The 25,157-nt window shown below is 39.7% G+C and overlaps 1 protein-coding gene and 1 non-coding gene across 7 annotated transcripts in view; both read right to left on the bottom strand.

The window, feature by feature from the left end:
- APP (amyloid beta precursor protein) overlaps nt 1-25,157 on the bottom strand; it is a 282,485-nt gene that overhangs the window by 40,998 nt on the left and 216,330 nt on the right.
- LOC112130554 (U6 spliceosomal RNA) lies at nt 15,869-15,970 on the bottom strand. The gene has a single exon (XR_002912802.1). It is a non-coding gene; the product is annotated as a U6 spliceosomal RNA (small nuclear RNA).

Consider the following 25,157-nt stretch of genomic DNA (forward strand, 5'->3'; position numbering starts at 1 on the left):
ATGGCCAGAAGGTTTCACCAACTCTAAGTCAGATTTAAAATAATTTAGACTCCTTTTGATGTTGAGCTATTTAAAGGTTTGAACAGTATATTTATTCTGCTGACTCAATCAACCCAAATATCCATTTGCATTCACGATGTAGTGTAGTGACCTAGGCACTTCAATGGTCAAGAGAGATAGAGCTCTGTATGACGCGGCCACATTTTCCAACTTGGGGAAGAATTTATACACATACTATCACAAAGTAAATGCTGTACCACAAATCCAGTTTTTATCTTGACCTCCAGAAAATTAGGTCAGTTATTTTTAGCTACACTATCAATCTTGAAAATCTCCCAAAGTTAAAACTCAGACTACATGTCTAAATCTGGGTTTATTTTTGTTTAAAAATAACAGTTTCCTGGCCACACATGTTTAAATGAAGCATGCTTTGTCCCCTTATGGTAACAAACTGTCCCTGGAAGGGACACAAACAAAGCTTCACATCATTTGTGAAAATATTCCTTATTGCTAGGGACATTTTCCTGAAATATCACTTGTCTGGCTTAGACTGAGGGTACAGAAGAAGTCCCTTTTCATTTAAGACACATTTCCTTTTGGCTTTCAAACATCATAGATCAAAGAACTTAGACCTACCAGTGGCATCAGTCAGTAATCAAGATAAAGACCAGCCAGGCTCCCTGGCATCTAAAAGCAGATTGTGGGGCTCCTTTTTCCCGTTTACCTGTAGAACTTGTGCCAATGTGCTGATCTGATTTCCAACTACATTAGGGAGTCTTGGTCCTGCCTGGGTTGTCAGGAACTTACAGTAGAGACTAAAAAACAAGTTTATGGCCAGGCGCGGTGGCTCACGCCTGTAATCCCAGCATTTTGGGAGGCTGAGGTGGGCGGATCACAAGGACAGGAGATCGACACCATCCTGGCTAACAAGGTGAAATCCCATCTCTAGTAAAAATACAAAAATTAGCCGGGCGTGGTGGCAGGCGCCTGTAGTCCCAGCTACTCAGGAGGCTGAGGCAGGAGAATGGTGTGAACCTGGGAGGCGGAGCTTGCAGTGAGCCGAGATTGTGCCACTGCACTCCAACCTGGGCGACAGAGCGAGACTCTATCTCAAAACAAACAGAAAACCAAGTTTATATACTATAGAAATAATCTCTGAAAGATACTGTGTTAAGATTACAACACACACACAAACACACACACACATATCTTCTTGTTTTGAGGAAACGTACAGTGAAGTATTTAGGTGTAACGGGCCACTATGTCTGCAACTTCCTATAAAAAATTTTTAACATATTTTTAGAACTTTTCTGTAAGTCTCCAATTATACTAAAACAAAAAGTTTAGTACTGTAGGCACTGTCAGCTTTAATTTATACATATTTGGATGTTTTCCTCTGGTTCGATTTATAGTGAAATTACATCATATGCCCATTAATGTGATACAAACTGCATGTCTTCTACAAACAAAAACAAAAATAGAAGTGAATGTAATTTTGATGCCTTTTTTTTTTTTTTTTTTTTTTTTTAACTGGAGACAGAGTCTTGCTCTGTCGCCAGGTTGGACTGCAGAGGCGTAATCTCGGCTCATGGCAACCTCGGCCTCCTGGGTTCAAGCAATTCTCCTGCCTCAACCTCCTGAGTAGCTGGGACTACAGGCGCGCATCACCACGCCCGGCTAATTTTTGTATTTTTAGTAGAGACAGGGTTTCACCATGTTGGCCGGGATGGTCTCGATCTTCTGACCTTGTGATCCACCCGCCTCGGCCTCCCAAAGTGCTGGGATTAGAGGCATGAGCCACTGAGCCCAGCCTGATGCCTCATCTTTTAAACATAAGTCAATTATTTCATATGGTCTTTAAGCCAAGAAACAGCTATCTCTTCACATGCTAGAGGAAAAACTGGCTGCCTGGCTGGTTGAGAGATGTGTGCTTTGAGGGCTGACCTGAAGACATTTCAAGGTGATTGTTACGTGAAATTCTCTCTTCAAATCTGACTTGAAGAGCCTAACCTCTGCAGCATATGTTATGACTTCACTGTGAGTCCTCTTTTATTAAAAAAAAAAAAAATCAGTTTTTACTAATCATAAGAGTAACATAAATTTAGTGCCAAAAATGTAGAAAAAAGGAATAAGAATTCATTTACAATTCTAACAGCAGAAATAATCAAGAGTAGTGTTTTTTTTTTTAATGGTTTTATTCTTACAGCATTATTTCGTCTGTTCCTTATCACTTTACTACGTAATTTTTATGACTGTGCTTAACGAGAGTAAATTTTTCGAAGTTATTGAGGCACATGGAGATTCCTTGGAATGAGGATAATTAGGCTTGAGGACACAGAGGAATCATGAGGAAGAATTCTCCAGTTTCATTCCTTTTTCTGGGTACAGTTTGTTTCTCCTTCTAAGTAAGTTAAGTTCTTAGATATAGAATGAATTGGAAAAAATGAAACGTGAGGTTTGCTATGTCTATAACAGTATCACATTTCATTTTTTAAAACTGCTAATGCTTTCAGTGAGGACCAGAAAGTACAGTTGAGAAAAAAAAAAATTCCTCAAATATTAGTTTTCATGCTCTTGCGCGCATTTTTATAAAGGCAAAAGTCATTCTGGTGCCTGTATACAATCTGAAGGCATAATCTCCTGGAGCCTTCAGTGCTGGTTTTGGGGTTTTCTGGAGATCAATTCACAGCGTCCCATTTTCTCTACTGGAGCTCTGAACCCGTTAAGAGAGAGCAAGAAGAGATGTAAACCTCTCCTTTGCTTCTGATAAAGCCAAGCCCTTACTTGTCCACATGATGCTTTCTCTGGGGAGCGAGTCAGATACAGGAAACATGGCTTGTCCAGCTGCGTGCTGGACTGAATTTCAGCTCCAACCTGAACCTTCCAACAGGACAAGGGAGGGAGGAGAATGGGCCTTAGCAAGACATGCCCACAGCATTACCATAACAGCTGTGCAGGCTGTGGGTACAACTCTAAGAGCAGCACTCATTTTGTAGTTTCAGTGAGTCATGTCCCTAAAGCTGTCCTGTGTGACCAGCCCCCTCTCTCAAGCTCATGAGAGAAGTCTATCTGACCGGGATGAGAGAGATCCTGGGGCGGGCCAAAGCAAATGAATGAAATGGGAAACAGAGCCCCTCCCGGCAGCCAGCAAAAACTCCGCCATGCTGTGAAGAAAGTGCATTCTAATTGATTCATGTTGATACGTGCTGAATTGATGGAATTTTATACTTCAAAGGATGCAAAGAATTGGTTAGCAAGTCTGATGCGCTCATGGTAGAAAGGATGATTTTCAACATTCATACATAGTTAATTTCATTCAAAGAGCCTAAAAAGACTTATGCAGATAATTATAAGGGGATCAGGCAAGTGTGTAAGATTAGCACAAATTATATATATATATGTAAAATCACAACACAGGATTGGGTCCTTTTCCCACAGACAGCACATCATCCTTGTATATATGATAGCTCATTTGAAATGTTTATTTATGCAGATTTAAAAAAGCACACAAACCCTGTAAGCACTTCTGCTCAGTGGCCTACTCGTGTTTTCTTTAACACAAAACTTGCTTTCTGGTGAACAATTCTAGATATAGCAATGGTTCTTTCTCTTCTGCTTTAGCTTATTCACATGCTTCTTTAACTTCTTTAACAACGTGTGGGGAAACCAAGCCTGGCAACAGAAAGCACTTCACACAGGGGGCTTGGAAATGAATGTAAAGTGTCTGTCTTCAGGAGAGCATTCACGATGCACAGGAGTGAGAGAAGCTGAAAAGAGTCACTTTAAAAGAAATAATCTGCAACCAAGAAAATCAAACCACTTTATCATAAACTAGTGAGACCCTCCCTCCCTGCCTTCCTTCCTTTTTCCAGGGGAGTGCTAGAAATAACTTCATCAATTTCTTTTCACTTGAAGGGCTCATGGTTCAGAAGAAAAGATAGGCATAAAAATAATTACAAGTGTTATGGTAGGGATACAGACAGAATGACAAAGAAACAAGCCTGGGCTTTAGGGATATGACTAGTGATATTACAGTGGGGCCCAAGGGAGAGAGATCATTGTCCTAGCAGATACAAGTGCATGTACCAAGGCACAGAGGACAAGCTGCCCAGGATCTGTGACTCTTCTGGCTGCTGGGGTACAAGGGAAGTGAAAAGGGAAGCAGTTTAGCCAACGGGCTTTCAGTTTGTGGGATACAGAGGGCAGAGGAATACACTGACCTATACCATGAGTATACAATTAGCAAAATCCCAGCCTATGGGAATTCTATGGGTCAAGTGACCTGCGCTTCATGAACAGGTAAACTGTAAAAAAAGGATGGAGGAGAAGCCTGGAGATTATAAAAGACTAACCAGTCAAGTCAGCAGTAAAAAATGGCCAAGAGCATAGCCGATAAGGATGCACACAAGAGTGATACAGCCAGAAAGATATTTCAGGAAGTGGCCCAAGGAAAAACAGTGGGCATTTTGGTGGCGGTATTTGGGATAGGGCGAGATGCTATTGGGGTGGAGGATAAACTTCTAATTCTTGACCTGAGTTTAATCTATGAAAAGAGCAAATATCGGGAAGAAAGGTTCTATTTACACATGTTGAGTTGCAATCTTTCAGGATATTGAGTGGAGCCACTGGAAACATGGACCCAGAGAGCTCACTTCTATGCTGAAACAGCCCACAGGGAAGCATCAGAATGAAAATGGAAACGTTCCCAATACTAGCAGAACTCCACAGGTGCTTTGAAAAAAACATCTACGTTAGATTCCCCAAAAGGGATTTATCTGGTAACAAATTCTGCTAGACAATGAACAGTTCCACCCATGATAAAATAACATGTCCTTGCTGAAAATTCTTCGTATTGTCTAATTGCAGTGCTTAACATAATAAAATCAGGCTGGTGTTATTGTTAAGAACTAGAGAGTGAAGCATTTTTTATCCAAATAAAGTGCAATGGGTCTTAAATCAAATCATTTTAGAATAAGAATCTATGAGATAATAATAAAATGCAACTTCATTTTTTCCTGCTGAGAACAAAGAAGAAAATAGTGTAGGAGATGAAAAGTAAAGTAGACCCAACCTTTTTGCTAATTTGATTTTAGATACGTTACTCCATGCAGACAATGGTGAAGTGAAGTGAAGGGGGTGTCATCTTTATTCACCTAGAGAACCACAGATCTTGGTGCTGGAAAGTACGATCCATTTGACATGATGGAATATTTCCCACCCGGCCACTCACTCGAGAATGGATAACCTGTTTTCCTGCCTGGGGTAACTGCTTTCCATGGATGTACAGCTTCAGGCCTCATATGGGAGGATCTCACAACAATCTCTCCAAACTTTTTCTAATCCCCACACTTTCCAGTCTTGGCACAAGACCTCATCCAGGCTTCTGAGGCTTTGTTGAAAATTTACACAAAATTCTAGAAATGTATTTTCTTTAAGAAAGTTACTTTAAAAATGTTATTTTCATCTCAGCACAGTTAGCCTTTCCTTATCTGCTCTTAAAATGTTTCAACTTGAAACTAAAAAAGAAAAAAACACATTTCATCTCAAATTATGATATACTAAATAATTATTGATTTGGCCCCAAACATTTCTACTCTTTTCTTCTTACACAATCAGATTTAAAAATGTAACTACCTTTTCTAAACATACAATATTAAAGCATGTTCAACTTCAGTAACAGGTAATTAATGTACCTCAAAAGTCAGAGCCTCTACGTTAATTACCATAGTGCTTCAACATTGTTTTTTACATTTTTAAAATTTTATTTTTTATTGATACATAATAGATGTGCATATTTTCAGATTATATGAGAAAACTTAATATATTCATATAATTTGAAAGATCAAATCAGTATAATGGGATATCCATCACTTAAATGTTTTTCTTTTCTTTTTGCTTTGAGACAGGGTCTCTCTCTGTCACTCAGGCTGGAGTGCAGTGGTGTGATCATAGCTCACTTGAACCCTGGACTGCTGAGCTCAAGTGATCTTCTCACCTCAGCCTCCAGAGCAGCTGGGTCTACAGGCATGCACCATCACACCTGGCTAATTTTTAAATATTTGTTTTGTAGAGACGGGGTCTCACTGTGATGCCCTGGTTAGTCTTGAATTGCTGGGGTCAAGCGATTTTCCCACCTTGGCCTTCCCAAATGCTGGGATTACAGGTGTAAGCCACCGTGCCCGGCCTGTCTTCTTACGCTAGAAACATTCAAATTAGGTTCTCCTAGCTATTTTGAAATATACAATAGATTACTGTAAATTAGTCACCTTGCTGATAAATACTAGGTCTTGCTTCTTCTATCAAACTGTGTATTTGTATCCATTAATGAACTTCCCTTTGTAAGTATGACGTAAGCAATCCTTATTTGGCTACACTATAAGCTTCAACAACAAATTAAAAAATGACTCACATTATAGAGCATTTATACATGCCTTTTCATCTTCCAAGTGTGGTAAACATTAATTAACCCTGGCTAATTAAAACAGCCACAGTTTACACATTTACTCATTAATCAGCCTCAAGCAAATGCAAAGCATTAAACTCCTTCACGTTTTGGTACCAATTAAATGTTATTTTTTTTTTTTAAATGAAGAGGTCATAAATTTAAGACGTAGCTCTTAGATTTAAATTTGATAGTGGCTGAAAAAATTTGACAATATTTCACATTCTTAAAAGTCAAGGAAAATAAAAACATAACCTCATTATGGGTTGAATTTTCCCCCAAAATATATGTTGAAGTCCTAATGCCTACACCTGAGAATACAGCCTTACTTGGAAACAGGGTCTTTGCAGATATAATTAAGTTAAGATGAGGTCATACTGGAGAAGGGTGGGCCCTTAATCATATTAGAGAAGACACAGAAACAGAGACACGGGGAGTAACACCATGTGAAGACAGGTGGAGACTGGAGGGGTGCATGTACCAACCAAAGGAGTATCAAGGGCTGGCAGCAGCACTAGAGCAAGCGAAAGGCATGAAACAGATTCCTCCCTAGAGCTGTAAGAGGCAGTGTGGCCCTGGCAACACCTTGCTTTAGGACTTCTAACCTCTAGAATAATGAGATAATGGGAGAGTATATTTCTGTTGGTTTTGGCCATGCGGTTTGTGGTAACTGGTTTCAGCAGCCCTAGGAATCTAATACACTGCCCATGTAAGTGAATATTAGCTATCTGCTGATAAGACAAGAATTTCTGGTTATAATAAATATACTGGAATAGAATGTGGTTTTTTTTTTTTTGAGATGGAGTCTCGCTCTGTCACCAGGCTGGAATGCAGTGGCGCGATCTCGGCTCACTGTAACCTCTGCCTCCCGGGTTCAAGCGATTCTCCTGCCTCAGCCTCCCAAGCAGCTGGGACTACAGGTGCCCGCCACCATCCCTGACTAATTTTTGTATTTTTAGTTGAGAGGGGGTTTCACCATATTGGCCAGGCTGGTCTTGAACTCCTGACCTTGTGATCCATCTGCCTCGGCCTCCCAAAGTGTTGAGATTACAGGCGTGAGCCACAACACCTGGCCGAATGTGGTTTCTTAGTGAGTCCTTTACTCAAGGCTGGAATTGAACAGATAAAGGAGATGAATCACGAGCTCTATGATAATAGTCTAATAGTCTAATCTAGCTCTGTTAAGTGCAGAGATGTTTTCCCTCTGAACACCCGTGTGTTTCAGCTCTGTTCCTCTTCCAATGCCCTTCCATGGGGAACAAATCCTTTCTTGACCACCAATGGCTGCATGTCTTATCCTGAGAAGATCATGGGGATTTTGGATGCCAGGTCAACCCTTACACTCAGCAAGGAAGTGGAAGGGCCTCAGTTTCAAACACTTTGTAAACACAGAGGTTACGTCATTTCTTCTCCAATAAGTCAGAAGCTGAGTTGTCCCTGGCAGCAAACTCTGTGTCAAATGCCTGGCGGGTTTCAGGTTTTACTAACTCCAGAGTGATGAAACATCACCACCTCTAATGCCAGAACGAAGTCAGCTGTTGTACCTGTGTCACAACTAAATTTACTGAAGTCAGGGCAGCTGAAGTAATCTATAAAACTTAGCATGTCAATTTCAATTTAGGGTTCACATTCAACAAATTGTGTATTAACTTAAAAAAAAAATCTCCAGTAGTCTAAAAGTTATTTTATTCTTGTATAAAATCTGGAAGACTGGAATAGAATGTTTTATGGTATGAGTGTTTAGTAGCAACATTAGGTTAACTGTGACCTTTTGGCTCAAGACGTGAGAAAATATAGCTAACGATGCTTGGTTATGGGTTTGTCACACTATACTTTGTTATACTATCCAGCAGTATCCACCTGCTTTAACAGTGCTGATACACTAAAAACTAATTTGAAAAAATCTGGGCTGGGCGCGGTGGCTCACACCTGTAATCCCAACACTGTGAGGCTGAGGCGAGTGGATCACAAGGTCAGGAAGTAGAGACCAGCCTGATCAACATACTGAAACCCCGTCTCTACTAAAAATACAAAAATTAGCTGGGTGTGGTGGTACGAGCCTATAATCCCAGCTACTCAGGAGGCTGAGGCAGGAGAATCATTTGAAACTGGGAGGCGGAGGCTGTAGTGAGCCGAGATCGTGCCACTGCACTCCAGCCTGGGTGACAGAGTGAGACTCCATCTCAAAAAAACAAAACAAAACAAAACAAAACAAAAAAGACTGTCAAATGCCTCCACACAAGTGTATGCTCTTCACATACCAAGGAGGTCTAGGATTTGAAATTCATCAAGGCCGAGTGTAGGCTGCCAGACCACAACCTCGTTTTAATGCCTTAGGTGCAGAAGCAGGAGAAATAATACCTTTCATGCCTCCCCTGACTAGTTTTAGGATAAAGAAGCTGTGCACTAAATAGATAGTAGCTGAGGAACGATGAAGAGGATCTACCCAAAGTATGAATAAGTCAACTGCCATGGACCGAACTGTGTCCCCCTGAAAATTCATGTATCAAAGCCCTAACCCTCAAGGGACCTTTGGAGATTGGACCTTTAAAGAGATAATTAAGGTTAAATGAGGTCATGGGGGTGTGACTCTGATCCAATAGGACAGGTGTCCTTATAAGAAAAGGAAGAGGCCGGGTGAGGTGGCTCATGCCTGTAATCCCAGGCATGAGCCCTCCACTTTGGGAGGGCAAGGCAGGTGGATCACCTGAGGTCGAGAGTTCGAGACCAGCCTGACCAACATGGAGAAACCCTGTCTCTACTAAAAATACAGAATTAGCCAGGCATGCCTGTAATCTCAGCTACTCGGGAGGCTGAGGCATGAGAATCGCTTGAACCCAGGAGGTGGAGGTTGCAGTGAGCCAAGATCGTGCCATTGCACTCCAGCCTGGGCAACAAGAACAAAACTCCGTCTCAACAAAACAAAAGAAGAGGAAGAGACACCTCTCTTTCTCTCTGAGAAAGACCATGTGAGGACATGATGCGTAGGTGGCTATTTGTAAATCAAGGAAGAGAGGCCTCCTCAGAAACCGACCTGCTGGTACCTTGATCTTGGACTTCCAGCCTCCAGAAGCATGAGAAAAATAATTTCTGTTGTTGAAGGATTCAATCTGTGGTATTTTGGTATTTTGTTATGGCAGCCCTAGCAGACTAATGCATTTATCTAGTCACACCCAGACAAAAGAAAGAGCAAAGGTCAGAAGAGCTTTTTCTAGAGGATTCTGTTTTCTTTCTTTGGCTTTTCTTTTTTTTACCTGAAGGCAATAGCTGAATCTGAGAGTAATAAGGGGCTCACCAGGGATGTGCAAGGAATTTCTTGTACTGCCCCTTTCATGGAAATGACAAGGAAGTGATTTATTTCAGATGTGACTCAGTTCAGGATTTGAAAGCACATCTGACAAATGTCAAGTAAAGAAAAAGCTCTTCTTTTTCTTTACTTGACCATTTGCCATGCAAGTTCCCAAGTTCTTCCTCCCTGTCTTGCTTCACTACAGGCAGTGGGAAAAATCCAAACAGCTTCCCCCTATGTCTGGGACATCTCCAGCTCTGTGGTGTATTTACTTTGAAGGAACAAAAAAGGGGATAGTATATGACTTCCATCCCAAGTCACTATAGGAGATACTTTAAGAAACAAGGGAGTTTAAATTGCTCTGCTGTATAACCTGCAAAATTCATCTCCTACTGCAGAATAGAGTGAGTTGCTTCTCAGGATTCGCACCTGGAGTTGGTATTCAGCATGTGTTTTCTTTGTAACATTTTTGTCAATTCTCTAAAAAGACCACACTTTTTGAGCTGGCACTAGGCTGTCTGACAATCTTCCAAGACGAAGCTTTTACAGTCCATCATTTACAATGCTGACAACTCCAGGCACATTTTGCCAATTTTCCCTTTCATCTCTTATTAAAATAATATCACTTTGGATTTGAAGAGAGGCTAAATGGATAATTCTTCAAGCAGAATGTCAGTATCAATGATAGAAAGGGAAGAATCTAAGAGGGAGGTAAATGTTCTGTAAGTAGAGAAGTAGGTTCACAATTTCTGAAAGAGCAAATCAAATAGCAAATGGGGGAAAGTTATGAAAGGCAGAATTTTGTGACTCAAGCCTGTCCTATGCTTATACAGTTTTTTGTTTTTGTTTATTTTGAGATAAGGTCGTCCCTCTGTCACCCAGCCTGGAGTGCAGTGGAGCCGCCAGGCCTCACTGCAACCTCTAACTCCTGGGCTCAAGCGATCCTCCAACCTCAGCCTCCTGACTAGCTGGGATTATAGGTGTGTACCCCTAAGCCCAGCTTATTACTTTTTTGACTTTTTGTAGAAACAGGGTCTCCCCATGTTGCCCAGGCTGGTCTTAAACTCCTGGGCTCAAATGATCCTCCTGCCTCAGCCTCCCAAAGGGCTAGGATTACAGGTGTGAGCCACCATGCCTGGCCTTTTATACTGTTTATTCCCTTTAGATACAGTTAATGGATATTAATAAGCAGTTTATGCCAATCCCTTTTCATAGCTAATAAAAAGTCTTATCTTGGATAAATAAAACCTAGCCACTAATGCTGCCACACCCAAACAAACTCTCTATGCATCTGAACTTCTTGAGGTTAATAATGCTTCATTGTAATATTTTATAAAATCACCACTTTGGAAGTGAACACCACTAGAAATTCACATGGCCAATTTATAGATGGGGACTGGGGGAAGCGGGGAGGATCTCTGCAATCCAGTAGTTAGGCTCTGCCAGAATGTATTTAGAGTTGTCTCTAAATACATTGTAAGTCTCTGTTTCATTTTTTTTCAATGAAAATGAAAATGTCTGTCATCCTATGTTCAAGACAAATATAAATATAACCTAAGTTTCTAAGAATCCTTATATTTTTGCTATTGCATATAAGCATGAGTTTTAAAAACCTCTGAATGTTTAAAGGATCACCTGGGGGAATAAGAAAAATGCAGATCTCTGTAGGTCTGAGGTAGAGCCCAAGAATCTGTATTTTTAACTAGAATTCCTCTAAATTACTGTGCTTCACTTGACCCCAATTACACATTAGGAAACGATGATTTCAGGATGACAATCAGCCTTTTCCATCCAAGGACTTAAAGCAGCTAAACCGAAGACACCGACAAATACCAGATACTTTTCTCTGTCTACTGGCTGATAGCACAAAAGTGCAGACGTCACGTAGGGCAGTATGAAAGCTCGAGCTAGGACTGGAGTCAGCGAGAGATGCTAGCTTCCCCTGTTCGTGGATTCCGAAGCCTCAAGCGCACATTAACAAGGCCTTAGATGACAGTAAACACCCAGACTCAGGCTCCTACAGACGGCCCCCCATTCTACTCTAATATATCTATTTTTCTTTAAAGAAAAAACATCTGATTTTTGCACCCCAGGTATTTAAAGACACATTTTGATTTCTGAAAGGCTTTGACAACACATGAGTAACTCCTTGGGCCTTGACCATTTTTAGCACTTTCACAGTTTCTGATTTTGATCAAGCCACTTAATCACCCAGGATTCTGAATCTGAAAACCAGGAGGGTTTAATTCCACTTTCATGTTCCCTTGAGGAGCTGTTGGCAGCAGGACGAAGGCAGGTCCATACTGAACATGAGAAGGAAGCCAGGAAGCCAGCTCTTCCTTTCACATCAAAGAGATCTAGAAAGCAAAACCTGTTTCACATTTGCATACAATATTAGACTTACATATGGATGCCAGGTTTGTCAAAAGACAGGCTAATTAGGGCATTAGTTTCTTTAATGGTTGCGATTTAGTAATTCACAGATAGTCCCACTTAATTTTTCATCCTATACCTGAAGGACCTACTTCACACTTCAAGTGTAAGAAGGCTTCTCCCTTAAGACAGAAAGAAGGCATTCAAGTGTCAAAATATTGGTTTCCTGCCAAAAATAAAGGATGAGAAAAAGCAGACACTTAGCTTATCAAATCAAAATACATGCTGGCAGGGAAAGACTACTGGATTACCAAATTCATTCCCCTAGCCTGCACTGATTCCTCTTTTTCCCTAAAGTTTCTTATTTTTTCAGTTTTTCTCATGATACTGACATTGCCAACCAGCAGTCTGGAAACTGTTCAGGTTGATTCTTAGCAGAAAATCGAGGAGCTCTCCTGTTATTGTTAATATCCTTAAAACACTTAAATTTGGTTAGTTTGCTTCAAGCATTCTCAGTATATTACAAAAAAAAGTACTCAAGAATTTCTAGACTTTATTTTGACTGACATCAGCTACCCTAATGAACAGGAGGGGACAACAGCAAGGTATATTAGGAGCATCTCCTTCCTTTTTAATCAGAATTATATAGGAATTAAGAATTCTAAGGCCACAGTAGAGTATAGTATCTTGGAAGAAGAAAGCGGAGAATGTCTGACATTTTCACTGATCGTTTAGGCTGATGGCTTAAACCATTTCCACCCAAGTTTCTTAAAATTTAGCATTTCCAGCCGACATTACCTACTGCAATTTCTCTATAATCTTAAGGGTACGGAGCCCCCAAATGAGAGAGAGAAAAGAGATGTAAACTAAACGGGAGTCAAAGAAGGGGAAACTGAGTCTGTTGCACATCATTTACCCTTTCTTTAACATGATTTTAAAGGTAATAATGCTTATAAAAATAGTAGTAGTAGTAAGGGGTATCAGGTGACAAACAGAAGTGCCCCTCTCCACAGATGTGCCAGTGTATCTGTAGAAATACGGTGCTAAAATTAGAGAAGACTGAACATTTTAATTTACTAGGTAGAGCCAAATAGTCTAAAAGGTTTCACCCATATACTTACCAATAGTTTATGAAAGTTCCTTTTCACCTATCCTTATCATGACAAGGCATAACAGATTTTTAAAAAACTACCAATTGGCCATAATTTTAAAAAAATTACATTTTCATTGGTATTAATCATGAGAAGTTGTTCACCTTTTAATCTACAACTAATTATCAGATATGCATGCATTTTTTTTCTGTGAATTGGAGCTGCTGTATTTTTGTGAATTAATCAAATGCATCAATTCCTTTGGGTTTTCACCTTAAACGTTTTTGTGGCATACAATTTGTATAATGTGAATTTAGAAGATAATAGCATACGTAAGTCTAATTGGCCTACTGGGGTGCTATAATGGATCCTCACCTATTTATTAACTTTTTAATAAGTTGATTAGTCTCTAAAAAATTCGCAAAGTTTAGCATGTATCAATGTCACCTGGACAGCTTGATAAAATACAGATTGCTCAGCCCCATCCCTAGCTTTGCTGATTCAGGAGGTCAGGGGTGGGATCACGGAATGTGCGTTTCCAACAAGTTCCCACGTGATACCAGGCGATGCTGATGCTGCTAGATTAAGGACCACACTTGGAGAACCACAGCTCTGAAATATTCCCTGGGCATGGTATTTGCAATACATACTTTATACCTAATAATTTGTTTCAGGACACACAAATGCACATGAGACTTGATACATACTCTCAAAAAGCTAACAATCAGTAAGTGGTAGTTCACTGACATGTACACATCAAAGTAATGTTAGACACATGTAATAGGCCAAGATTGGGGATGGGCATTGTAGGTAGATGGAGTAACATAAATGCGTCCAGGGCTATGCATATAAGATCAGCCCGGCTGGCAAAGTCAGACTCATGAAGGAGATTAATGGGAAAACCTATCTGTTTTGTCTGTCTCAGGTTATTTTGTGGATCAAGTGAAACTTAGAAACAACAACAACAACAAAAAAGCAGTCTGTGATCAAGAAGAATTACTCTGTTGCAGCAATATAAACTAAGAAAAAAATATGCAAAATTATCTGCTGCCTTGGGAGATGACCTCATGATGTGTATTATTTACTTTAATATTTTTATTTATTTATTTATTTATTTTTGAGACGGAGTCTCGCTCTGTCGCCCAGGCTGGAGTGCAGTGGCGTGATCTCGGCTCACTGCAACCTTTGCCTCCCGGGCTCAAGTGATTCTCCTGCTTCAGCCTCCTGAGTAGCTGGAATTATAGGCGCGTGCCGCCATGCCTGGCTAGTTTTTGTATTTTTAGTAGAGATGGGGTTTCACCATATTAGTCAGGCTGCTCTCGAACTCCTGACCTCGTGATCTGCCCGCCTCGGCCTCCCAAAATGCTGAGATTACTGGTGTGACCGACCGTGCCTGGCCGACGTGTATGATTTAATAGCCAGCAGCAACAGGCCACTAACATGCCATCTGCTAACAGGGGCTCTAGCTATTAACATCCACAGAGCTAAAAACTCTGTATGTCTGATCCCTTGCAAATGGCAAAGACCTGGCTGAGAATTATTATCTCATGCTTTCAGAGAAACCTTTGCTTATCCTGCACTGAAAAATTTGGCTGCAATAATCACATGGAAGAAGGTAAGTTTGTTTTTATGGTTCATGGGCTGGCTTATGCCTTCTAAGCAGAAGACACAAAATAATATAAAAATCCTGCAACATGCACAATGTAGCTGATATTCATGTTCTCTTTAAATATCTTAACACTGACTTACATATTTAAGGGTGTGGAGTCTTTGAGCTTGGGAAGCATCTTATTACTGAGGTACAAATGCTAAAAGAGGGACATTTCTTCTATCTACCACATTTTCAATGAAAAGATGCTGAAGGTGAATAAACAGCTCTGCAAACCCAGTTTTGTTTAACTTGGCAACAGCAGTAAGTAAGTATCACTGGACACAGAGACACTGGAATAAATTCAGTCTTTAGTCTTATTAATCACGTCTGACCTTGGGCATATTACATGGTTTTCCTGAGCCTATGAAATCATGTGGCTGAACGAACTGAAAACCAAGATTCTTTCCTTCACTAATAAATTTCAGCAAACGATAGGAGTAAGAACGGTTGTCTAACAAGATTACCAAATGCTACGAGACGAAGCAACCAGCGTCCCTTGACCTAATGGATACAGCTTCTTTCTTAACTGTTTATCCAAAGTCTCCCCAAGCAAATTCTAAATTATTCTAAATTATTTGAGTAACAAAGGTTGGGCCCTTATACCTGTGACGTGTCTGGCAATGACAAAGAATGTGGAACATGGGAAGCATTTAATACATATTTATTGAAGATCCTGTGTCCTTATTTCTTCAATCTCCTTGCTATTCACAGTGGCAAATGATATGAATATACATATATATATTTATCATGGTAAATATATATAACATAAATCTTACTGTTTTAACCATTTGAAGTGTAAGGCTTAGGGTATTAAGTATGTTCATGTTGCTGTGCAACTGCGATGGATGATGCATCATGGCCATCCATCTTCCCCACTGAACTATTTTCAGTATTGCCAAATTCAACCTCTGTGCCCTTTAAACACTAACTCCACAGTCCCTCATCCTCTCAGCCCCTGGCAATCACCATTCTACTTTCTGTATCTATGAATTTACTACCCTAGGTACCTCATGTAAGTAAAGTTCCACATAAAACACTTTACAAAATTTGCATGTCATCCTTGCGCAGGGGCCAGGTTAATCTCTTTAATCATTCCAATTTTAGTATATGTGCTGGTAAAGCAAGCATCATATATATACTTTTTTTTTTTTTGAGATAGAGTTTTGCTCTTGTTGCCCAGGCTGGAGTGCAATGGCACGATCTCAGCTCACTGCAACCTCTGCCTCCCAGGTTCAAGCAATTCTCTTGCCTCAGCCTCCTAAGTAGCTGGGATTACAGGCATGTACCACCACGCCTGGCTAATTTTGTATTTTTAGTAGAGACGGGTTTCTCCATGTTGAGGCTGGTCTCGAATTCCTGACCTCAGGTGATCTGCCCACCTCGGCCTCCCAAAGTGCTGGGATTACAGGCGTGAGCCACCGCGCCTGGCTTTTTTTTTCCTCTTTTGAGATGGAGTCTTGCTCTGTTGCCCCGGCTAGGGTGAAGTGGCACGATCTCAGCTCACTACAGCCTCTGCCTCCTAGGTTCGATTCTCCAACCTCAGCCTCCTGAGTAGCTGGGATTACAGGAATGTGCCACCATGCCCGGCTAATTTTTTTATTTTTAGTAGAGACGGGGTTTTGCCATGTTGGCCAGGCTAGTCTCGAACTCTTGCCTGACTCGGCCTCCCAAAGTCCTGGGATTACAGGTGTGAGCCACTGCGCCCAGTCTATCATATATACACTTGTGAAAACTTCTAAGACTTCCTTACAAATAAAAGTGGTGACTGAGAACTAAGCCATATACCTAGTGATATCTCAGTGGTGATGATAAAGTTAGTTTTTATTTGACAAAATCTATTTGCTATCAGAATACTATACTTAAAAATCATAAGCTTTAACAATTAAATCGCATGTATAAAAATTTTAGAGAACATGCAGCTATAGCAACTTCAATGCTATATAGGAAGCTGAAGACATAGGTCCACACCTCAATATCTGCCCTCAGGGGATGGGCAGACAAATTTCAATGCCCCCCGAACCAAAAGCAAAGACACAAAAGGCATGTACAAGACAATATAAGTTGTTGCCAAGCACTGTTTTAAAGAAATAAGATTTAACTCATGCTTTTAGGAGCATATGTAAATACATAATAATTATCAAAAGACAAACACATTAAACAGGCTTTTTAAAATGCACTATCTGAAGTCAATGAATCCATCAACAAGAGCTGAAATTAAGTAACACCCTGGCCTTGACCCTCTGACCACCTGTTTCATGGTCGAAGTCCAAAGCCTCTTAACAGATAGTGTTTAGATGCACACCAAGTCAACATTCCTTTGGACACGTCTCATAACTTGGAACCGGTTAATAGATGGATCCACTATTTTTGATGAGATATTATAACTAACCTTCTATGATTTACTTTCTAAAGCAGCCCATAGTGCATACGGCAGGAAAACTGTTAACTAATAATGGCGCTTACTCAGAGAATACAAGCAAAATTTGTTTCTGAGTTAAACACCAAGAAGCAAATTAACATGCCTTCCAAACTCTGTCTCACATGAAACAAACTCATGTCATTCCCAGTTAGTGTTTGTGGAAACATATTTCAAAATTAATCTCAAAATTGGGGAAACATATTTCAAAATTATTCTCAATTTGGATTCATCTCCATACTCAGGGTGGCAAACATCACTGATTTTTTCCCCTCCTCTTTTAAAAAAATGAACCTTGAAGGCAGATGCTTGTGAAAAACAGAATAACCAGCCCTTGTTCCAGTCTAAAATCATTGGTTGTTCCCAAGACTCTACAAAAAAATCAGGACACATCTGTTCTAGTGTTCCATGCCAGGAAGTAGTCCCACAGCCACCACTGTGGTCTGACTTCACTTCCCAATCATTTTAATTCGGATTTCTTTTTAGATTTTGTTTCAAATTACAGGGCCATACAAACGAGCTGGTGAGTTGAGAAAATAGCTTTGGAACTGCATTGGATCATCAAAAGAAACAGCAGACTTTGGCGTGGGAGACCATGCCTCAGGCTCCACCCATTTGGTTGAGGTGCCCACACACGCACAAAAATAAAAGAATGGCATAAAAACAGACAAAAACTACTGACATGTCAGTCATCATGGCTTAAGGAAAAGCTCACATAATTTCTCTGGAATCTCACCAAAATTTGGAGTAAAAGATGATAGCATGCTAAATCAATTCTCTTGCTACTTCTAAAATACTAACCTTCCTGAATGGGGCTCAAGGTGGAATCTTTCAAGGCAGACATCAGTTCTAGTAGATAAAGTGTTGTTTAAAACCTCATTAACATTATATATAAATATTCTCCAAAATGATCTACAGATCCAATGCAATCCGCACTTTTTTTTTTTTTTTTTTTGCAGAAATGGTAGTGGGGGCGGCGGGTGAGGAAGACCTTAAAATTCATGTTGTAATGCAAGAGACTCCAGATACTCAAAGTAATATAAAAAAGAAGAACAAAGATAACGGACTCACACTTGCTGATTTCAAAATTTACTACAAAGCTACAATAATCAAAACAGTGTGGTACTACAGTAAGCATAGGCACACAGATCAAAGAAAAGAACTAAGAATTAAGAAATAAACCCATATTATCTATGGACAATTGATTTTGTGTAATAGTACCAAGACCATTCAATGGGGGAAATAATAGTCTTTTTCTTCCTTTTTTTTTTCTGAGACAGGGTCTTGCTCTGTTGCCCAGGTGGTGTGATCAAGGCTCACTGCAGCCTCAGCCACCCCAGGCTCAGGAGATCCTCCCACCTCAGCCTCCTGAGTAGCTGGGACTACAAATAGATGCTATCATGCCTAGATAATTTTTTTGTAGAAATGTGGTCTTGCCATGTTTCCCATTCTGGTCTTGAACTTCTGGGCTCAAGTGATCTGCCCACCTTGGCCTCCCAAAGTGCTGGAATTACAGGCATGAGCCACTGCACCTGGCAAGAATAGTCTTTTTCAACAAATGGTGCTCGGACACTGGATATTTATATGCAAAAGAATAAAGTCAAACCCCTACCTCACACCATATATGAAAATTTAAATGAGTCAAAGATTTAACTGTAAGAGCTAAAACTACAAAACTCTTAGAAGATAACACAGGTATAAATCGTTGTAACCTTGTTTCGGACAATGGTTTCCTAGATACAATACCATAGTAACAGCCACAAAAGAAAAAACTGATTATAGACTTCTAAATTGAAAATTTTTGTGTGTCAAAAGGATCCTATTAAAGAAGTGAAAATACAACCTACAGAATGGTTAAAATATTTCCAAATAATATATTTGATAAGAATTTAATAGTATCCAGAATATATAAAAATTCTTACAACTCAATAATAAAGGCAGGCCGAGTGCAGTGGCTCACGCCTGTAATCCTAGGACTTTGAAAGGCCGAGGTGGGCAGGTTGCCTGAGCTCAGGAGTTTGAGACCAGCCTGGGCAACATGGTAAAACCCTGTCTCTACTAAAAATACAAAAATTAGCTGGGTGTGGTGGCGCGTGCCTGTAATCCCAACTACTGAGGAGGCTGAGGCACGGGAATCGCTTGAATCCGTAAGGCGGAGGTTGCAGTGAACTGAGATCATGCTGCTTCACTTCAGCCCGGGTGACAGAGCGGGACTCTGATTCCAAAAATAAAAATTAAAATAAAATTAAGAAAGTAAGAAAGGTAAATAACCCAATTAAAAAATGGGCAAAGAATCTTAACATACATCATTTATTTGAACTGAACAAAATAATACATAATAAACCATTGCAATCGCATGAAGAAAACACTGTGGTTGATATTTAATTCATCAAATTTCTGCCAGCGTCCATTTGGAGCACAACAAACAAGATCAATATACTGCACTGAATTATACATATTAAGGTCAACAACTTGTCTGCCAGAATGGTAGACAGAGCAATTTTTTTTTAAAAAAGGAAACTTTTTTTACATTCATTATTCCTAGAAAGTGTATTCTTTTTAATGTAGCTAAAATGATTTACTTTTTCCTAAAATTATGGAGTAGAAATACATAAAAGAAAGTATCTGTTTGCCAAATGGTAAAACTATAAAAATCATTCACGAAAACAGATGCTGTATTACATGTGAATTTTTAAAGGTCATTATCAATGACTTCCACAGATCATCTGGATGACATAAACACTATATTTACAGATTCCATAATTAAACTCCAAAGCAAGAAAAAGAGAGCTTACCTAATATCACAACCAAAAAAAGCATAGAGAGCTAAATGTATACAAAGCACTCTACTAGCCACCACTATGGGTGAGTTCGACACCTGAGGTCTATAACCTCAAGTCTGCAGACAGACCAGTTGGGGACCTAAGGTATGAAGTATACTGGCATTCACACATTTGTATCTTGCTGTGTGGAGATATTTCAACATGGCAGTCCAAATGTCAGAAAACTAGGAGGCTGTCTTAATAGTATACCGTACTTTGCCATTCATTTGACAAAGCATTTTCATTTATAAATGAGTGGTTCTATTTTGAAAGAGAAATTGTCTTGGGTCAAAGATATACATCTAGACACAGGCAGCTAAACTTATAGGCCTCATGTCTGTTAGTCAATAACACTAGGGAAAATATGAATAAGGGGCTATGAGACTATTATGAAACCAATGCGGGAACAAGGCTTTGGTGATGATATGTATAAATGTTCTTGGCCAGATGCGGGGGCTCACGCCTGTATTCCCAGCACTTTGGGGGGCCAAGATGGGCAGATCACCTGAGATCAGGAGTTCGAGACCAGCTTGGCCAACATGGTGAAACCCTGTCTCTACTAAAAATACAAAAAAATTAGCCAGGTGTGGTGGCACGTGTCTGTAGTCTCAGCTACTTGGGAGGCTGAGAATCACTTCTCAGTGAGAGAATCACTTGAAACCAGGAGGCGGAGGTTGCAGTGAGCCGAGATCGCACCACTGCACTCCAGCCTGGGTGACTGAGCAAGACTCCATCTCAAAAAAAAAAAAAAAAAAGTTCTTATGTCCAAATACTTAAGTCAGCTATAAACTATTAAATCTATATACATCTAAAAGTCATTTCTTATGAAAAACAAAGTCACACCTATGTTCTTATAAGAAAAAAGTGACAGCTCTCTCTATTTATGATTTTTTTTTTGCTGTTCATCCTTGACTAACAATTACACATAAGGACACTTGAAATTCTTAATAGCATTAAATTTCTATTTTGTTGGACTGGGAAGTGCTATAAATATTCTATTTTAAACCTAGTCTACTTTGGACTCACTAAACCCCCAAATCAACAGGCTTATTAGAAACAGAATATGGAAACACTGTCTTTGAAATAACCATGCTGCATTTTTCCTGAAAAGTGGAACATTTTATCAAGAGGCCACAGTAAAATTGTAATAAAAAATAAACATCCTTTCATTACTGTGAATTTCTTGATTCCCCGCTACATCTTTCAATCTTACCCCATTCACTATGGATTTATTCAGCCAGAGATCTTTCCCGCATCTGGTTTATAATAATTCATGTTTTTATTAATTTTGAATGCTAGAAGAAAAAAATGGGTATGAAACAATTATGCCTTTGTTCCCTCTTTATTTCCTACTGCCTTTCTCATAAATCGGTTGTTATAGCATTCTGTAAAACAGCCATCTCTGAAAAGAGCTACATTTTTAGCCTTGAGGTAGCTGCAAAGAGAAGCACACTTTGATAAATAACCTCAGTGCCAATACAAAGAGTAGAATAGAATCCTTTTAGCAGAGATTTAAGGAAGATTACAAAGGACAGAAAAACACCAATCATTTTTAAATAACAATTTGACAAAGCAAAGGTTGAAGGGATGAAGGGATTCTGCCCTTTTGAAGGATTAATACATAATTAAAGCAGAATATGAACATTGAAGAGGAGCCATATTTTCACTGAAATAATAATTCCATCGTTTGTTGAATGAAAAAAATATTAATGAAGACCTACACAGTGATTTAAAAGAGAGGAGATTTATCTCTATACAAACAATGCCTGAGGCCATTCTTTGCAAGAAATCTTCATAATCTGCCTGAAAATAACTTTTTAAAAAATAAAAACATTAATAAATGACTGAGCCTGGGAACTTGCACATAATAATTAAAATTGAATGAACAAAATATGAAATTATAAAATAAAACACGGGCCTTTTATAACACAACAGGACACTTGAAAATTCACACTTATTTGTCACGTGAATAGCTTCAGACTGTGGTTGGCGGTCAAACAGGACAGCATAATTAAATCAAGTGTCAATGTGTGTGAATTGGGTAGATGACCAAATAGCAGAGGGTCATGGTACAAAGAAGGACCATGTTGTAAAATTTTATTAATAACGGTCCTCAGAACCCTGATTTATGCTTTGTTATCTTGGCCAACCACATCCATTTAGTTGACTTGATCAATCACAGCTTTAGAGGATGTTGTGGCCTAGGAAAGAAATTTGTTTTGTATGGCGCTTATGCTAGATGTCAAGGAAGGAGTTTTGGGCAGGTCTTTAGGGTTACGGAGGAGCCCACTTCATCAGTCCAAGTTAAGGAGCATCTGACTTTTTATCCTGGGGACTGGCTTCAACCTTATATTTATAATTACTAATATCTAAAAAGTACCAGGGTCCCTGCTGGATCTTGAGGAGGCAAGGATGACCAACATATATCTGGAAGAGTTCACAGGATGGAGGGTTGGTAGAGTTATAAATAAATAATTTACTCCAAGTTAGAGTATGGTATTGGAGGTGGATACCCAGTGCTTTCACACTGAGGTTAAGTAGGGGAAAATTCTACTTCAGAGAGGAAAATAGGCAGCAGAAGGAACATAGATTTTGGACTTCTGGCAGGTCTTGGTTTCCACCCCACTTTCATCACTTTACTATCTGGGCTGGGCAATTTGGTAAACTCTCTTAGGTTCAATTTCTTCAACTGTAAACTGGGGATGCTATCACTGAATTTCCCGGTATCTTCACTAGCCCATATGCTGCCTTTGTGTGAAATACAAGAAAGCCCCACTTCCAGTGGGCGTGCACAATGCCAGAGGGCTTGGCTCCTTGAGTGGGGTGTAGAATAAATTATCAGTCTCCACTCTTACCCTAAACCACCTGCCACCGCCACATCTCTATATGGGGGTCCTGTACCTCAACGGGGAACATTCATAAAGAAAGAACCTGACCATCAGCATTATCACAAAGAGGCACCCATTAGTTGGTTACATGGTTGTCACTCAAATGCCAGCTCTTTTCTCCGTTCTCTATGCAAATTAGAAAGGGTTTACAGTACTTGGGCATTTTACTTGAATCTTGAAAGGTGCAACTTTTCAAGAAAGGAAAAACCATAAGCAGCTTTTTTTTTTTCTTTTTTTCTGGAGACGGAGTTTCGCTCTTGACGCCCAGGCTGGAGTGCAATAGTGCAATCTTGGCTCACTGCAACCTCTGCCTCCCAAGTTCAAGTGATTCTCCTGCCTCAGCCTCCTGAGTAACTGGGATTACAGGTGTCTGCCACCATGCCTGGCTAATCTTTCTATTTTTAGTAGAGATGGGGTTTCACCATGTTGGCCCGGCTGGTCTTGAACTCCTGACCTCAGGTGATCCACCACCGCTGGCCTGCAGCTGTTTTTTTGGTTTTGTTTTGTTTTTTGTTTTTAAGGGAACTTGCATAGTTCTGAAAAGGGGGAATTGAAGTGGGAGGAGGCCCATGTGAGACAAGAGGTAGGGTGACTGGCTGGGAGTCTAATGACACTGATGAGAGGACAGGATCTCAGGTAAGTAGTGGATGTGCAGAGATTTCACATGAACACAGAAGGCCGAATATACAGGACTTGCAACTGGTAAGAAATAATGGGTGAGAGAGAGGAAGGCATCATCATGGATAGTTTAGGCCCACCAAGAGAACTCAGAATAGAGTGTGTAAAACAAGTAAATTTCCAGAAGGACATGAGTCTTAGAGGCACATGGGATATTTGGGGTCTGGAATATGGCACTGGGATTCAGTACGCTGGCTGTGGCTAGACCTATGAATTTGGGATTCACTGAAGTTAGTGGGAAAGTAGCATAAACAGACAGGATGCCTCAGGGAAGCACAATGGAAGATAAAAGGGCCAGGGCCAGAACTCACAAGCATGATGAACCCTATGCTCTGGTCACAATTTACTGCTCACAAATTTGATGTCAATTTTCCCCTTCACCCATAGCATTCCTTCTTTCTCAGCATGACTCCATTCTTCCTCATTTTCACCCATAGAAGAGAATTCTAATTGGAAGCATAATTTACTGAAGCAGATATACCTCTCCCACTAAAGATACTGGCAGTTCCCCAGACTGGTAAAAACCTCTTATCCATAAAGCACCTGTTACCATTATTTAATTAAACCACTGTATCTCTCTACAGATGTCTGACTGCATTAAGCACATCCTAATTGCTTGCATTTATAAGCACAAACTTTTATACAAAAGGCATGCATTTTTAGGGACTTTAAAATTTTCTCCTTTTGCCAGTGTCTCTGAATTTTAGTATCCTATTTGTACTGAACTGACTCCAAATCTAAAATTTGATTATACAGAAATAGCAAATAAACGCAACTCAGACTAATAACAAAGCATTTAATCAGAGAATATTAGAAAGACTACAAGACACAACCCGGAAAAAAAATCTATGAAGAACCTATTTAGAAAGTAAGCTAAAAGCAACACTTTTTATTATGAGAAATTTCAGACACATACAAAAGTAAAAAGAATAACATAAGGAACCTCTAATAACATTTGGCTTAAGCAATTAGCACCCCTGGTCAATCTTGAAGTTTCAACTATATTCCTACTAAAAAGTGAGGTATTGTTTTAAATGTTCCTTCAAATGAAAAAGGAATATAGATGACAACTAGGTTCAACCCAGAAAAGCTATTCTCCCCAGTGAACCACTTCTGTAGCTTTGACACTAGGAGCTCAGATAGTGTACACGGTTCATTACTGCAAACTTCTCTTTCTATAGAGAACAGTCATTTAAAAATGGAAGCACCCAGGATTCCAAATGAAAGGTTTTTAAAAAAGATTATCTTTCAGAATGTGGCATCTGGTATATTTAGAATGATACATATGTCATTATTTAAAAAAACTCAGCCACTAGGTTGGATTAAGAGCATATTACATCTATGTATACACACACACACACACACACACACATTAAGAGCATATACGTAGTATGTTCTTAATCCAACCTAATGGCTGTTTTTTTTTTTCCTTTTTACAGAAAAAGATTCCATGATACTAATTATCTAAATATCCTCCCTGTTACTGAGATTTGAAGTTTATCGTGCT

Source organism: Pongo abelii, chromosome 22, assembly GCF_028885655.2.
Source record: "Pongo abelii isolate AG06213 chromosome 22, NHGRI_mPonAbe1-v2.0_pri, whole genome shotgun sequence".
NCBI classification, from domain to species: Eukaryota; Metazoa; Chordata; class Mammalia; order Primates; family Hominidae; genus Pongo; species Pongo abelii.